Here is a 15,493-nt window from a genome sequence, read left to right as displayed (position 1 = left end):
GACTGGGCGGGAAGAGGATTCTTCCCACCCATCCTTTTTTAACAGTCACTTAATAACCGTTAACTCTTCTCAGTCACCCATTGATTCTTGTGGCATGTGCATTCACCGATGATAATACGTCAGGCAGCCTTCATTAATTTACCATGCCCAATTTCTCTGAATTCTTTGGCCAAGAGAATACCACTTCACCGGCTCGTTAACTTGTGAAAATAAAGCGCTTTCTGTGTGACTGTTATAAAGAGTTGAGATACACTCCACTAGCCAAGTTGAAAAGCAAGACATTGTTGGACGCCAACACAATTTTGACATGGTTAACTACAGAAAATAGTTTGTCTTATGGATTTCAAACTTCTACCTGAATATGTAGCCTAGCAATTTGTAACATAAACTCTACTATTGACCAAAAAAAAAAAAAAAGCAGACATACATAAGCCTTTTCCTGAATCAACTCTAAAACCCTTTAGGTGCAATATGAATATGACAAAACAAAACAAATCAAAACACAGTGGGGGAAAGAGATGTTTTTTGAAGACTGGATATTTTATTCAGAAATACTTGAAGGGTATTAACGTAGAACAAAATCTTTTCCAGAGAAAGGTAAAATGGTAAAACCAGAGGACGTAATTCGAGGTTGAGGGGTGGTAGAATCAGGGGCAATGTTAGGAAATTCTACTTTACGGAGAGGGTAGTGGATGCCTGGAATGCGCTCCCGAGAGAGGTGGTGGAGAGCAAAACGGTGACTGAGTTCAAAGAAGCGTGGGATGAACACAGAGGATCTAGAATCAGAAAATAATATTAAATATTGAACTAAGGCCAGTACTGGGCAGACTTGTACGGTCTGTGTCTGTGTATGGCCGTTTGGTGGAGGATGGGCAGGGGAGGGCTTCAATGGCTGGGAGGGTGTAAATGGGCTGGAGTAAGTCTTAACAGAGATTTCGGCAGTTGGAACCCAAGCACAGTACCGGGTAGAACTTTGGATTCTTGCCCAGAAATAGATAAGAAGAAAATTTAAAAATTTAAATTGAATCAGGTTGGGCAGACTGGATGGACCATTCGGGTCTTTATCTGCCGTCATCTACTATGTTACTATGAAATGCAAACTGAGATCTCTCTAACCCCTCCTGGAAATCCCATAGTCATTCAGTCTTTGAGCTTATCTAGAATGAATGTGCCCGAGATAAATTGGCATATATTGCAGATCCAGTTTATCGAAATATAATGGACCTGATACTCAAATTGCCCGGGACTATCCAGGGATATTTAGTGGTACTTGCTAGTGCCACTGGATATTCCCTCTAACCAGCCATCCCCTAATCATGCTACTACTACCGGTGACCCGTCAAAAGTGAGCCAGACTTTGGCGCGCCGACAATCCCGTGGCGACATTTGTGTGCAGGGCATATGTGTGCTGCTGCTTCTGCAGTTTTTAAGCCTTTTCGTTAGTGCTGTGAGGGGGGGTGTGGGGAAGGGGAGAAACCACGCCACTACATTTACAAGCCTCGTGCTACTATTGGGGGGGGGGGGGACGGACATCCCTATTACACTAAAAACTCCCAAACAGCGAAAATGGGAGTTTTCAGTATACTTGGAGGGGGGTTCCTCCACCCAACGGGAACACGAGGACTTGTAAATGTAGTGGAGGGATTCCCCCCACACCCCCCCTCACAGCACTAACGGAAAGGCTTAAAAGTGGTGGAAGCAGTGGTGTGCCTATGTCCTACGTGCAAATGTCACTGTGAGATTATCAGCGTGCCAAAGTACGGCGCGCTTTGGACGGTGTACCCTACTACTAGTGGCACAGCGAGGGTAAATAGCGCCCCTCTCCCGCCCTCTTCTCCACTCCCCGCTCCTTCCCGACCCCCTCCTTCGTGCCTGCACCCCGCTTCCCTTTTTTCCAGGCGAGCGTAACAGCATGAGCTTGCTGCCCGTGTCATGTCGGCTATCCCACTGAAGATACTTCCTAGGACTGGGGCCCGGAAGTGGCGTCAGAGAGAGGCGACACCGACTCGGGCAGCAAGTCCGTAATGTTGCTCACTGCAGGAAAAATTAAAGAGGTGCGAGGGAAGGGAAGGGGCATATACAAGTGACAGGGAGGGGGGGGGGGAAGGAAGGGGGTGGAGAGGAGGACAGAGGATACCCTTTTCAAAGACAGCACCCCCTCCCTTTTTACGCCAGTGACTACTATTGTTTATCATTTCTATAGCGCTGAAAGCTAAGTTATGGGTGGGCCCATGGGCAGGGCACAAACTTAGCTGGTTAGCTGCCATTTTCAGCCTGCTAACCAACTAAGTAACTGCATCAAGATAGGAGAACAAAAAGGCTGACCTAACCTTCTGTCGGTGGTCTTCATTCATTTCTAAGGAGCTGAAGGAGAGCCACCAAATATCTTTCCTTGCACGGCCACGACACTGCTGATCAAGGTTTGTCTACTTTTTATTGAGGGTATCCTCAAGGCAGTGGCATAGGGAGGGCGAGAGGCGCCCGGCGTGATGGCTTCCCTTCCCTCATCCCACCCTCCCCCTCCCCCCGCTTCTTCCTCCATCCCCCCAGCCACACATTCACCCCCTTCCCTTCCTCATACCTCTAGTTATTCATTGCCATGAACAACAAGAATTTCAACGTGCTATTCGCAACCCAATTCTCTCTCCCGCTGACATCACCTTCCTAGGTTGTGTATTTAGAACTCACTTTTTTTGTGTGGATGTTGTTTTGACCCAAAAAGAGGAGGACGGATTGAGACATCCGGTTTTACTTCAATTGCTTTCAATGGAAGAAGAACACAGATATCTCAATCTGTCCTCTTTTTTGAGCCATATAGGTACAGTGTTCCCCCGCGAATTCGCGGTCGGTGGTTCACGGTATTTTCCAACCGCCTACTAGGAGAGGACAGCTAGAGAGGCAGGAGAGGGCAGCCGGAGCACCGGTGAGTGAAGGAAATCACTCGCTGTATGCTCCAACCGCCTCTTCCTGTACTAAAGTCGGGCCTCACCAATCAAGAGCTGCTTTGACATGCAGCTCCTGATTGGTGATTCAGTTTTGGAGACCGTATCTGGCGAAGGACGTAAGAAGACTTGAAGAGGAGGGCAACGAAAATGATAGGAGGCTTGTGCCAGAAGATGTATGAGGAGAGACTGGAAACCCTGAATATGTATACCCTAGAGGAAAGGAGGGACAGGGGAGATACGAGTCAGACGTTCAAATACTTGAAAGGTATTAACGTAGAACAAAATCTTTTCCAGAGAAAGGAAAATCGTAAAACCAGAGGACATAATTTGAGGTTCAGGGGTGGTAGATTCAAGAGCAAGGTTAGGAAATTCTACTTTACGGAGAGGGTGGTGGATACCTGGAATGTGCTCCCGAGAAAGGTAGTGGAGAGCAAAACAGTGACTGAGTTCAAAAAAGCGTTGGATGAACACAGAGGATCTAGAATCAGAAAATAATAGTAAATATTGAAGAACTAAGGCCAGTACTGGGCAGACATGCACGGTCTGTGTCTGTATATGGCCATTTGGTTGAGGATGGGCTGGGGAGGGCTTCAATGGCTGGGAGGGTGTAGATGGGCTGGAGTAAGTTTTAACAGAGATTTCGGCAGTAGAAACCCAAGCACAGTACCGGGTAGAGCTTTGGATTCTTGACCAGAAATAGCTAAGAAGAAAAAATTAAAAAAATTTAAATTGAATCAAGTTGAGCAGACTTGATGGACCATTCGGGTCTTTATCTGTTACTATGTTACTATGTATATAGAGAATACCTGTTAAGAGCATCCGGGGGGAGGGAGGGAGGTGGGAATGCACTATTATTTATTATAACCAGATTATTGGAACTTTGTATGCATTTATATTTTTGATTGATTAAGGGGGGGGAGAATGGTTGGTTTTTTGAAAATTTGTATTTTTAAAGTGCATTTCTTGATTTGTCATATGTTAAGATTTAATGCACTGCACGGTTAAGATTTGAAACTTAATAAAGATGTATTAAAAACAAAAAAAAGTGCAATGTTGCTTTATGTCATACATATTAACTGTAGATAAAACCTGATTCCCTGTAGGGTCACTGGAACAGATTTGTAAAGCTCTTTACTAATGCATTCATTCTCTTTTTTTAAAGGTTCAATCATATCTGTGGAAAAATATTCCCTTCTGCAACAAATCCTGTCTGCACTTCTAGACTGGATTATTTCTATAGAATGCAAAAGAAAATGCTTATTGTTACGGTTTTTCTTTTTTTTTCTCCTGGACTGCTGAGTGCAGCTCCCCAGGTCCTATGAAATGATGATCCAGCGTGTACTATGAGGTTAGAGCCCAGTAGACAAGAGCATGCAAATAGAAACAGCGTACCTGAAACATTTGCGTTACTTAATATTCCAGAAAAAGGTAAAACATGATTAATGGTGGCCTGTGGTTAGTCATGCCTGAAAAATTGTGAGCGCTTTATTTTCCTTTTGAATATTCTCCTGAGAAAACACAGTCATCCTGCATGAGACATAAAACATATTGGAAAAAGTAGCACATGATATATCATATTCAGGGCTAAGATTAAATGGTGAAACGTTTTTTATGGAAGGGAAAACCATCTTTGTAATTTTTTTTTTTTTTTTTAAATATGGAACGCTTCACGAATTTGCGTGTCATCCTTGCGCAGGGGCCATGCTAATCTTCTCTGTATTGTTCCAATTTTAGTATATGTGCTGCCGAAGCGAGCACATCTTTGTAATTTTAAAGCACCAGGCCAGATACCTATCTCTGCCTGGACCCTAATTACGATCCCATTTGCCTCTGTGTTGAATCTTATTCCTAGCTAGGGTTTTCACGAGTACCTAAATTATCTTACTTTTTCGTAATAAACTAAGGCTGGGATGGTGATTTTATAAAATACCATTAGAAACTATCTTCTATTGCTGGCAATGCTCTTGTATATAAGAACATAAGAATAGACTTACTGGATCAGAGCAATGGCCCATCAAGCCCAGTAGCCCGTTCTCATGGTAGCCAATCCAGGTCACTAGTACCTGGCCAAAACCCAAGAAGTAGCAACATTCATGCTACCGATCCAGAGCAAGCAGTAGCTTCCCCCATGTATTTCTCAATAACAGACTATGGACTTTTCCTCCAGGAACTTGTCCAAACCTTTCTTAAAACCAGTTACGCTATCCGCTCTAACCACATCCTCTGGCAACGCGTTCCAGAGCTTAACTATTCTCTGAGTGAAAAAAAAATTCCTCCTATTGGTTTTAAAAGTACAGTGGAACCTCGGTTTGCGAGTAACCCGGTTTGCGAGTGTTTTGCAAGACGAGCAAAACACTCAGCAAACTTTTGCCTTGCAAACCGAGCATGTTCCGATATGCGAGCACCTCCCCCCCCGCTCTAAATGGCATCGCACCCCCCGAACCGGCACTGCAACCCCCCCCACCCCCCGCGAACGCCCCCACCCCCACCCCCCGATGGAACGAATCAAAGCGAGTTTCCATTCATTCCTATGGGGAAACTCGCTTTGATATACGAGTAACTTGATTTACGAGCATGCTTCTGGAACGAACTATGCTCGTAAACCAAGGTTCCACTGTATTTTCATGTAACTTCATTGAGTGTCCCCTAGTCTTTGTAATTTTTGACAGAGTGAAAAATCGATCCACTTGTACTCGTTCTACTCCACTCAGGATTTTGTAGACTTCAATCATATCTCCCCTCAGCCGTCTCTTTTCCAAGCTGAAAAGCCCTAACCGTTTTAGTCTTTCCTCATACGAGAGGAGTTCCATCCCCTTTATCATCGTGGTCGCTCTTCTTTGAACCTTTTCTAGCACCACCATATCTTTCTTGAGATAAGGAGATCAGAATTGAATGCAATACTCCAGATGAGGTTGCACCATAGTCTATAGCTACTTTTAAAATGACAAAGTCAAAATGATCTACCAAAAATAAAATTTAAAAAAAAAACCACAAAGCATACTGTAAGCAGAGAAAATGTTAATTATCATTTATATTCTGTTTTTTTTTCAAAGAGGTCAAGGCAGATGACTTTATGCAATGTCACCTCAGTAACAACTATACAAAAATAGACAAACATACCCCCTCCCTTTTTACTAAACCATGATAGCAATTTTTAGCGCAGGGAGCTGCGCTGAATGCCCCGCGCTGCTCTCGATGCTCATAGGCTCCCTGCACTAAAAAACGTTATCGCAGTTTAGTAAAAGGGGGCCATAGTGCAAAATATAGACAGCAGCTATAAATTCAGGCACATTTTGATCACTAAATTTAAAATAAAACAGACACATTTTTCCTACCTTTGCTGTCTGGTGATTTAATAAGTCTCTGGTTGCACTTTCTTCTTCTGACTGTGCATCCAATATTTCTTCCCTTCTTTCAGCCTACTGTATGCTTCCTCTCCTCCAGACCTCATTCCCTCCCCCATCTTTCTCTTCCTTTCTCCTTGCCCCTCCTCTTTCTTTCTTTGTCCCTGCCCCCTTCTTTCTTTCTATCTGTCTTTCTGTCGCCCTGCCCCCTTTCTTTCTTTCTCCCTATTCCCCCTTTCTTTCTGTTTCCCTTTTTTCTTTCTGTCTCCCTGCCTGCCCCCTTTCTTTCTTTCGCCCTGCCCTCCCGCAAGCCCCTGCCACAACCATTGGGGAACAGGCTCCCATGCCACGCCACACCAAGCTCTTCCTGCTTCCCGACACAGAAGCGCCGGGCCGACCAGCCTTCCTCTCACCGATGTCAATTCTGACATCAGAGAGGAAGTTCCGGGCCAGCTAGAATTGGCGTCAGGGAGAGGAAGGCTGGTCAGCCCGGATCTTCTGCATCCTATTTACGGCATCGGGATGCAGGTAGAATGCGAAGGCAATGCAAGTCTATCACGGAGCCCGGGATGGGCTCCAGAATCGACTCGCATTGCCTTCGCGATCTACTGGTCGATCGCGATCGACCTTTTGGGCACCCCTCGTCTATAGGATGTTGACAATTCCCCTTAAGGACACTCCTTCACAATGTCAGAACAAGCTTAAGAACAAACAAAAGAGAGCACCCATTTATCTCTAATGTATACTACCCATGGCATGGTACTTCACTACTTTCCAACATTTTCTCAAATTTTAGTGCACCATTTTCAACATAAATTCCTCACTGAGTTCACTCTCATGGTCTCATTTATGGTCACTTATTCACAGTCATCAACAGAAGCACACAATCCCTCATGCTTCATCATTTTATCCCATTAGGATCCCTGAGGAAGGCTTCGATAAGCCGAAACATTGACCATGAAGTGGAGATTGTTCTGTTTTTTTCTGATTTTAATAATAATAATAATAATTTATTTCTTATATACCGCTGTACCGTGAGGTTCTAAGCGGTTTACAGTAGAAACAGAAGAAATGCAATAAGTAAGATTAATTAAGATGAAGAGAAAGTACTTAGAGTTCCCTGACTGTCCCAAAGGATTAAATAAATGCCTTGTCAAGATCATTGGAATCCACAGTCTCTTGCCCCTTTTTTTGTCTTGGAGAACCACTTTAAGATCCATGATCCAGCCCAAGGGGGACGTGACACAGGAGAAGTGGAACCAGGAGAGCAGGAACTAGGACATATAAAAGTTGAAGGCTCAGAGGGAAACAGCGTTGGCTTCCACCACCTACATATGAGCTGTGACCGTGACAGTCAGGTTGGCCAAGTTTGACTTGGAACCTTGCAACTTGACATCTTGGACCCAGCTGGACACAGGCTGATTAGAGGGACTGCTGACCAGTGGTGTAGCGAAGGTGAGAGGCGCCTGGGACAGAGGCGTTCCTCCCCCCGCCCTCGTCCCCATCCCCCTCTCCTTTCACACGTACCCCCTTCCCTCCCCCTTACTTCCAGTTGTTCACCGTCACGAGCAACAACTTCACGTGCTCCTCGCCATCCCAGCGGCTCTTCCTCAGCAAGGCACCCGGAAGTGACGTCAAGGGGAGAGCCGACGCGGTGGCGAGGAACACGTTGACGTCGTCGCTCGCGGTGTTGAACCAGAGGCATGGGTGAGGGGAAGAAGTGGAAGGGCGGAGAGGAGGAGGGGTGCTGGCACCCCTACCAACATGGGGCCTGGGGCAGACCACCCCCTCATCCCCCCCACTTACTATGCCACTGCTGCTGGCAGCTAGGAAGCTAACCAGAGCCCAACGGCATTTTGAGGCCATGCAGAAGGAGGCCACTGAAGGGAAAGGCTGCTTACTTTTCCTCACCGGAGATCGATCCAATGTGATTAAAAAAAATAAAAAAAACCTCTACAACATTACATTGTATGTTCCAAAGCAAATACCTTTTTTTTCTAGTAATAAGTATTATAGCAGCATTTGTCAAATCAGAAATAAATCAGTTTGGACATATACAATGGAGAGAAAAAAACCTCATACCAACAGTGCTGGCATCTGTAAGCATGGCGCAGTCTCTCTAAAGAAACTCTGCCAGAGCATGGGGGTTTTTATACAGAAAGTATCTTTTTCTAGTAAGACCTTCCCCTGGCTATTATGTACCACCCTATTGGATAAACCAAATGCCTATCTAGCCCTCTCCTAGTCCAAGCCTCCATTGTTCCCTGGGGGACCCTGGACAGGCGTAGCTTCTAGAACTTTCTTCTTCTTGAAGTTTCCATTCTTCACACGGGTACATAAATATCAGTGCCTGAGCGCATTAGCCTGACCTCACTTTCTTTCCGGCACTGGTTGGTGTAGGAATCAACCTGTAAAAGTCTCCCATAGGCTTCTGTCATCTATCTCACCACAGAAGGACATCATGCATGAAAGAACTCATTTACGTTCTCTCCTCTACCTGCGAGTTCCAACAGCACCCCCTACCTGACGCTCCAAAATAAGCACAATTTGGTTCGCCTTAACCTAGGGTGACCAGATGTTACTTACGTAAAATCTGGACCCATAGACCTGCCACCTAGCCTGTTCTCATCAGTCAGGAAGGCATCCACGCATGAGCAGATGCGATCTGCTCTTCAAAACACGGACAAAGTGCCGAGTTTTGAAAAGCCGTCCGGATACGCCCTCTAAAAAGAGGCCATGTCCAGGTAAATCCAGATGTCTGCTAACTAGGGTTACCTTAATCTGCTGTGTGACTGTTGTTTGTCCTGGTTCCAGGCCCACCCTTGTGCACACTACCACAACATGGAGTATGATGTAAAGGTCTATCAGACCACAGGCCTCGACTATACTATAAAAATATTGGGAGTGACTATAGATAAACATCTCACTTTCGAACATCATACTGATCTATTATTGAAGAACCTAGTCTTTAAGCCCGTTACATTAACGGGTGCTAGAATATATGTATGTCTGTCTTTCTTTTTTTCTGTCTCACTCCCTGCCCTTGTATCTTTCTTCTTTTCTTTCTGTCTCCCTCCCTCCTATTATTTGTCTTTCTATTTGTCTCTCTTTCTGGCCCCTATGCAGCATTTATCTCCCCTTGTCCACTTTCCTGTACAGTAGCCATATCAGCATTCCCTCCCCCTCCATTGCCTTGTGCATCAGCATTTCCCCCCTCCCTACTATTGAAGAAATGCTTTGCTGTGCTCTGGAAACTTCGCACTCTTTAAGAAATACTTTGATGAAGCTTCATTTCATCTGTTAGCGCAGTCATCCATTTTAAGCATTCTTGACTATTGTAATGTTATCTAAGCAGGTGCTTTTAAGAAAATTGAGAGTGGTTCAAAACACTGCAGTTCGATTGATCTTTGGATTGAAAAAAATGGGAGAATATTACACCATATTATTTGAAACTTCACTGGTTGCCGATTGAGGCCAGCGTTTTGTTTTAAGTTTGCTTGTATCTGGTACAAATCAATTTTGGGCTTGTCACCTGGATACCTCGTCTCCCATTTTTCTTTGAATCACCCAAATAAGGGTCCCACGCAGAGTCTGTTTGTTTACATTTCCTTCTGTTAAATTATGTCGTTACAAAAGATTTCTGGAGAGAACTCTCTCTTTTCAAGCTGCCAAACTGAGTGGTTGGTTCAGCAAAATTATGTTAGGATCCTCTTCTTATCTTGATTTTAGAAAATGATTGAAGTCCCAACTATTTGAAAAATTTGTATCCTAACTGGTTTTCTCATTTAAAAATTTTATGCTTCCGTTATGTAATGTATTACCTTTTAAATTGCATTTTTACTATATGCTCGGTTCTTATTTGTTGTAAACCGCTCAGAACCATTCTTTTAAATTGTACTTTTAAAAAAAATCATATTCTTCACTGTAGGATTAGTTCTTATTTATTGTACAGTGGTACCTCGGTTTACAAGTGCACCGGTTTGCGAGTGTTTTGCAAGACGAGCAAAACATTTGCAAAATCGGTGCCTCGGAAACCGAGCATGGCTTGATTTACGAGCACCCCCCTGCAATCCGGCACCCTCCCCCCCCCGTAATCCGGCACTGTCCCCCCGCGATCTGGCACACACCCCCCCGACGCCATCCGCCCCCCCCCCCCCCGACATTTCTTACCCTCATCTGGGCACCGGCACCGGCATGTTCTGTGCTTGGTGCCGGTGCCCGAAGATCGGCCTCCTCTTCTGCTGGGCCTTGAGCATCTAAGCATGCTCAAGGCCTGAGAGTTCACATTCAGAATGCGGGGGGGAGGGTGCCGGATCGCAGGGGGGAGCAATGCCGGTTCTCGTGGGGGGGGGGGTAAACGCATCAAAGCGAGTTTCCATTATTTCCTATGGGGAAACTCACTTTGATAAACGAGCATTTTGGATTACAAGCATGCTCCTGGAACGGATTATGCTTGTAATCCAAGGTACTACTGTACATTGTTTAGAATTGTACTTTCCTTAAATTGTACTCTTCACTGTATGACTAGTGCTTATTTGTTGTAAACCGCCTAGAACCATTTTTGGATAGGCGGTATATAAAATATAAAATTATTATTATTAATCTCTAGCATATCGGACATCAGAATCCCAATACCTTGAAGATCTAAAAAGAGTCCACGCAGAAAGCTTGCATTAGAGCTGTGCACCGGTGCCTGACCACATGGCTTCTAAGGCAAGCGTAACGCTCACGTTTTGCTTGCTGATGCAGGAATCAAATTATGGGCAAAGAGGACCTGTGCACTAATCAGTGAGAGCGCACAAGGTTCTGTACTAAGCGCATGTAGTGGGGAAGGGGTAAAAGGCGGACCTTACGGACCTCGCGGATCTAAACCCGCACGTCCTTAAAAATCTGAGGACCGTGCGGCTTGTAGTTAGTTTCTGGCTCTGACAGACCTCGGTGACAATTTAGTGCTGACAGATCCGTCTCAGCATAGGGAGGGAAAAGTATTAGGATCCGTCAGCACTACAATGTCATCGAGGTCTGTCAGAGCCGCGGACCTCAGATTTTTAAATTTACTGGGGCTGCAGGAAACCAGTTTAAAGGATTCATTTTAGAGCTGCTCCAGCACTAGTCTCTGGCTCCGGCAGACCTCAGTGACATTTTAGCGCTGACGGATCCTAATACTTTTCCCTCCCTATGCTGAGACGGATCCGTCAGCGCTAAATTGTCACCGAGGTCTGTCAGAGCCAGGAATTAACTACAAGCCGCACGGTCCTCTGATTTTTAAGGATGTGAGGGTTTAGATCCGTGAGGTCCATGTTTTACCCCTTCCCCATGTAGTGCTGGGCGCAACTGCTCGTAGCCGGAGCTATTACTCCCGCTCTCTGCGGAGGCCAGATGACCAAATCGTATGCTAAACCTGACTCTCTGTATGTCTAACGTCACTGCACGCGTGTAAATTTATAATCTGTTTGTCCATGCATTATGTATGGCAACCTCGTCACCCGCTCTTAGCTCGTTAGGGAGGAAGGGATATAAAACTGACCAAATAAATAGACAGATGCTCTCTGGAAAGAAAAAAGGAGCAAATGCTTCTGCAGAAAAACAAACTAAGGGCTAGATTCACGAATCGCCCTCGTGCAAATGAGGAGCAATCGGAATCACGCCCCCATCCGACTGTTAGGGCCGCTCTCTATCGATCCCGACGCCTGTGCAGACCATCTGTAAATGGTCTGCGCATGCTTAAGAGCAGCGTCCTTTTTTAATTTTATTTAAACCGGTTTTAAAACTTTTTTTGCGAGCCCGTGGTTTTAACCCACTTTAAATCCACAGGTTAAAACCACGGGCTTGCACTGCGGGAAGGGCAGGAGAGATTCGGAGCGAGTTGGGGCGGCAGGCATGAAGATTCAGGGTGAGTTGGGGCGGCAGGAGAGAGCAGGAGATTTGGGGCAGGCAGGAGAGCAGGGCGGCAGAAGGCAGGGCAGTCGGAAAGGGCTTGAGCGACTGGTCCCCAGCAGTCACTTGTTTGTGATCGGCCAGCCCAGTCGGTGTTGCAGGGTTTCGGTTAGTGAATCGCATCCCTGCCTACTTTGCAATGCCGTTCCCCTCATTTGCATACGCGGATCTGAGGATGGTCGGCAGAGAGGTAAGTGAATCGGGCCTGAGTAAAATCGGGCCGCAAACCAATCGGTACAGGATCAGTTTGCTTAGTGAATCTAGCCCTAAGCCGTCAAACGTTCACGCACCTGCGCAGTTCTGCGCGTCAGGGGAAAATAGTCAACAGTCTCATTACCATTGCTGTGTACTGTGTCTAGCCCAAGTTTTCGCCCAGGGTTAGCATCTGCGCAAAACCCTTTTCTCTATTGTGCACCCAGAAAATTGTGGACAGACCATTAGGCTAACCTCGCTCTGCTGTCTGTGCGAGCTTTCTGCGCAGCCCTGGTCCTTCCTCTCATGATCAAATTAAAAAGCAATTTTAGAGATTAGCGTACATTTTCATTCTTGATCTAAATGAGGTGCAGGGGGCACATGATGTTGGTATCTCTAGCCATTTCAGAGATGTGAAAAATAGCATTCCCCTCATATACAATATAACTTACTCCTGACCCTGTCTACCTAGGTCATTATTTTTTTCAGACGGTAATTAGAGAACCCAGACTGCTGCCCTGCTATTGCAGCCGTTCTCAGAGGGCATCAACAAATGCGGTGCATCAGCTGTCCCTTGCAACCTAATTTGGACTGTTCAACAAAAATTGAAACACTGCCTAAGAAAAGGCCGTATTTGTAAAGATACTATAGAGACAGTTTTGAATCGTCTCTAATTAACCCTAGCTCTTACGTGCTGGTTTTCCATTTTTTAAAAAGGGCCACTTTTCTGGCTGATCAGAAATAGAATTCTTTCGGCCCGAATTAAGCCACGGTGAAATGTTTGTACCTCTTTGCACTAGGTCAGGGGAAGGCAATTCCGGTCCTCGAGAGCCGGAGCCAGGTCAGGTTTTCAGGATATCCCCAATGAATATGCATGAGATGGATTTGCATGCACTGCCTCCTTGAGATGCAAATCTGTCTGGTGCATATTTATTGTGGATATCCTGAAAACCTGACCTGGCTCCGGCTCTCGAGGATCGGCATTGCCTACCCCTGCACTAGGTGAGAGAACACTGTTGGAGCTGGTAACAGTTATATGGTCGTTCCTTTTGTCCTGGGCCATCCTCGTTAAGGTCAAGCAGTTTATCTTGCCTCAAAGCCAATTTATGTTTGAATTTGATGGTAGACACAAAGCTAGGAATTAGGAATTTGCAGATGAATTCCTAATCCAGACGTCTGGATTTCCTTGGACATATCCTCCTTTTGAGGACATGTCTGCAGGGCAGGATTAATTGATCGAGGGCCCCTAGGCACACAAGTACACTGGGCCCACTGCCCCGCCCCACCCCACCATGCATCCAGATGGAAACAGGAAGCTGCGTCAGAGGGAAGCTTTGGGCAAGCAGCACCGCTTGCACAATTACAGTTCCCGTTGCCTCTCTTACCCGCGTTACTTGCTTGTCTTACTTTCCATCATTTTGGGGGGGGGGGGGCGCATTGCCGATCGAGGGGGGGGCCCGCGTTGCCGATCGATGCTGGAGAGGCCCATCGCCGTTTGGAAAAAACAATGTTGATGCCCTCCTTCATCGGGCCTCCCTGACCATTTCGGGCCCTAGGCACGTGCCTACTTGGCCTATTGGTTAATCCTGCCCTGCATGTCCGGGGGTCCAGAGGGCATTTCAAAACCCAGGGCTTTGTCTGGGTTTTGAAAAGCTTCCTGAAATCGTGTCAGGCAGGGAGGAAATCCACGCATGTGCAGACTTCCTCCCTCCCTGACACGAGCAGGCAGCGGGGGATGGGACTAAGGCGGGATTAGGGAATTTACAGGGCGGAGATGGGCAGAACTAGGTGGGCGTGGGGGCATTTCTAGAGTCCGGATTTTCCAACTGGAAAATCTAGCAACCCTACCTACAGCCCTTCAATTTAAAGCAGAATTTCAGCTAGGCCCACCCAAAAGTTATCTTCACTAAAATGCACCAACATGGATTTCTAGAGATGAGAGAAGTTGCTTTTTTTTTTGTTAAATGTCACTTCAAGGTCCTTGCCTAAGCGTACTACATTCAGAAAAAGTCTTTAGGAGCAGCAGTTCCTTGTTAATTCCAGCAACGAGTTACCATATTGTCAGGGAGAGAACTGGACTCATGGTGTTCCATTATAATCGTTATTTTCTCATGCAAATTATATACAAGGCTCTGTATCCCAAATGCACAGGCACGGATATGGACATGCAAAGGGATGCAGGGCCCTGTGCCTTCGTTTGCATAAGACAGTAGGGGCTGAAAATGGTGCTTGAAAAGCAGGGCCATATGTGAAACAGCCACTCAGAAGCAGGGCCTGGCCCTTTGCACAGGCTGGGTACAATATTATTATAATCATGCTCCACTTTAGGACAGGTTGAAAGGCTGCAAGAAATCTGGGCCTGATATTTATCCCGGGTCGAGGCAGCTCGCCTGGGGCCAGCACAAGAGTTACAGAGGGGCAAAATTCAGCTGCTCTGCATATAGTTCATACCCATAATTTAGGCTGAGAAAAAAGCAGGCCTAATTTAGGCCTAGGAACAGTGATGTGGTTGTCATTTAAAGCAGTGTTTTTCAACCTTTTTACACCTATGGACGGGCAGAAATAAAAGAATTATTCTGTGGACTGGCGGTTAAAGAATACTGGGCTAAGTCGTGGGCCAGACCCCGCCTATCTCTACCCAATCTCCACCCTAGACCCCGCCCCCATAATAGTACTAATTGCACCTTGCACGTCCCGTGCCTCATCTGGACGCTTTCCCTCCGACGTTGCAACGTCAGAGAGAAGGCTTCCGGTTCAGGCGCAGGATGCCCGCAGGAGCCACTGCCCGTGGCTTTGTGCACTGAATCAGTTAGGAAGAGGGAGCTGGCTCGAAGATAACGCCGCATCAGTCGCACCGTGGACCGGCGGTTGAAGAACACTGTTTTGGGCCTGATGCACGTGCTGGCCCTGTGGACCGGCAGGAAATTTCTGTGGACCGGCACTGGTCCATGCACCGGTGATTTAAGAGCACTGATTTAATGCACATATTTGATGGTACTATTTGAAAAAGTGCAACTAAAGGGCTCCTTTTACGAAGGCGCATTAGCAGTTTAGTGCGCGTAATTCCGCGCGCTA

The 15,493-nt window shown here is 46.1% G+C and overlaps 1 protein-coding gene and 1 non-coding gene across 5 annotated transcripts in view; both read right to left on the bottom strand.

Annotated features, from left to right (window-relative positions):
• The window catches only part of SEMA5B (semaphorin 5B), a 653,562-nt gene that overhangs the window by 394,955 nt on the left and 243,114 nt on the right, over window positions 1-15,493 (bottom strand). The gene's annotated exons all lie outside the window — the stretch shown is intronic.
• On the bottom strand, window positions 4,597-4,703 carry LOC117361682. The gene has a single exon (XR_004539717.1). It is a non-coding gene; the product is annotated as a U6 spliceosomal RNA (small nuclear RNA).

This window comes from Geotrypetes seraphini, chromosome 5 (assembly GCF_902459505.1).
Source record: "Geotrypetes seraphini chromosome 5, aGeoSer1.1, whole genome shotgun sequence".
In the NCBI taxonomy this organism is placed as follows: Eukaryota; Metazoa; Chordata; class Amphibia; order Gymnophiona; family Dermophiidae; genus Geotrypetes; species Geotrypetes seraphini.
Note: the sequence above shows the minus strand (reverse complement) of the source record. Positions and strands in the feature narration are given on the sequence as shown.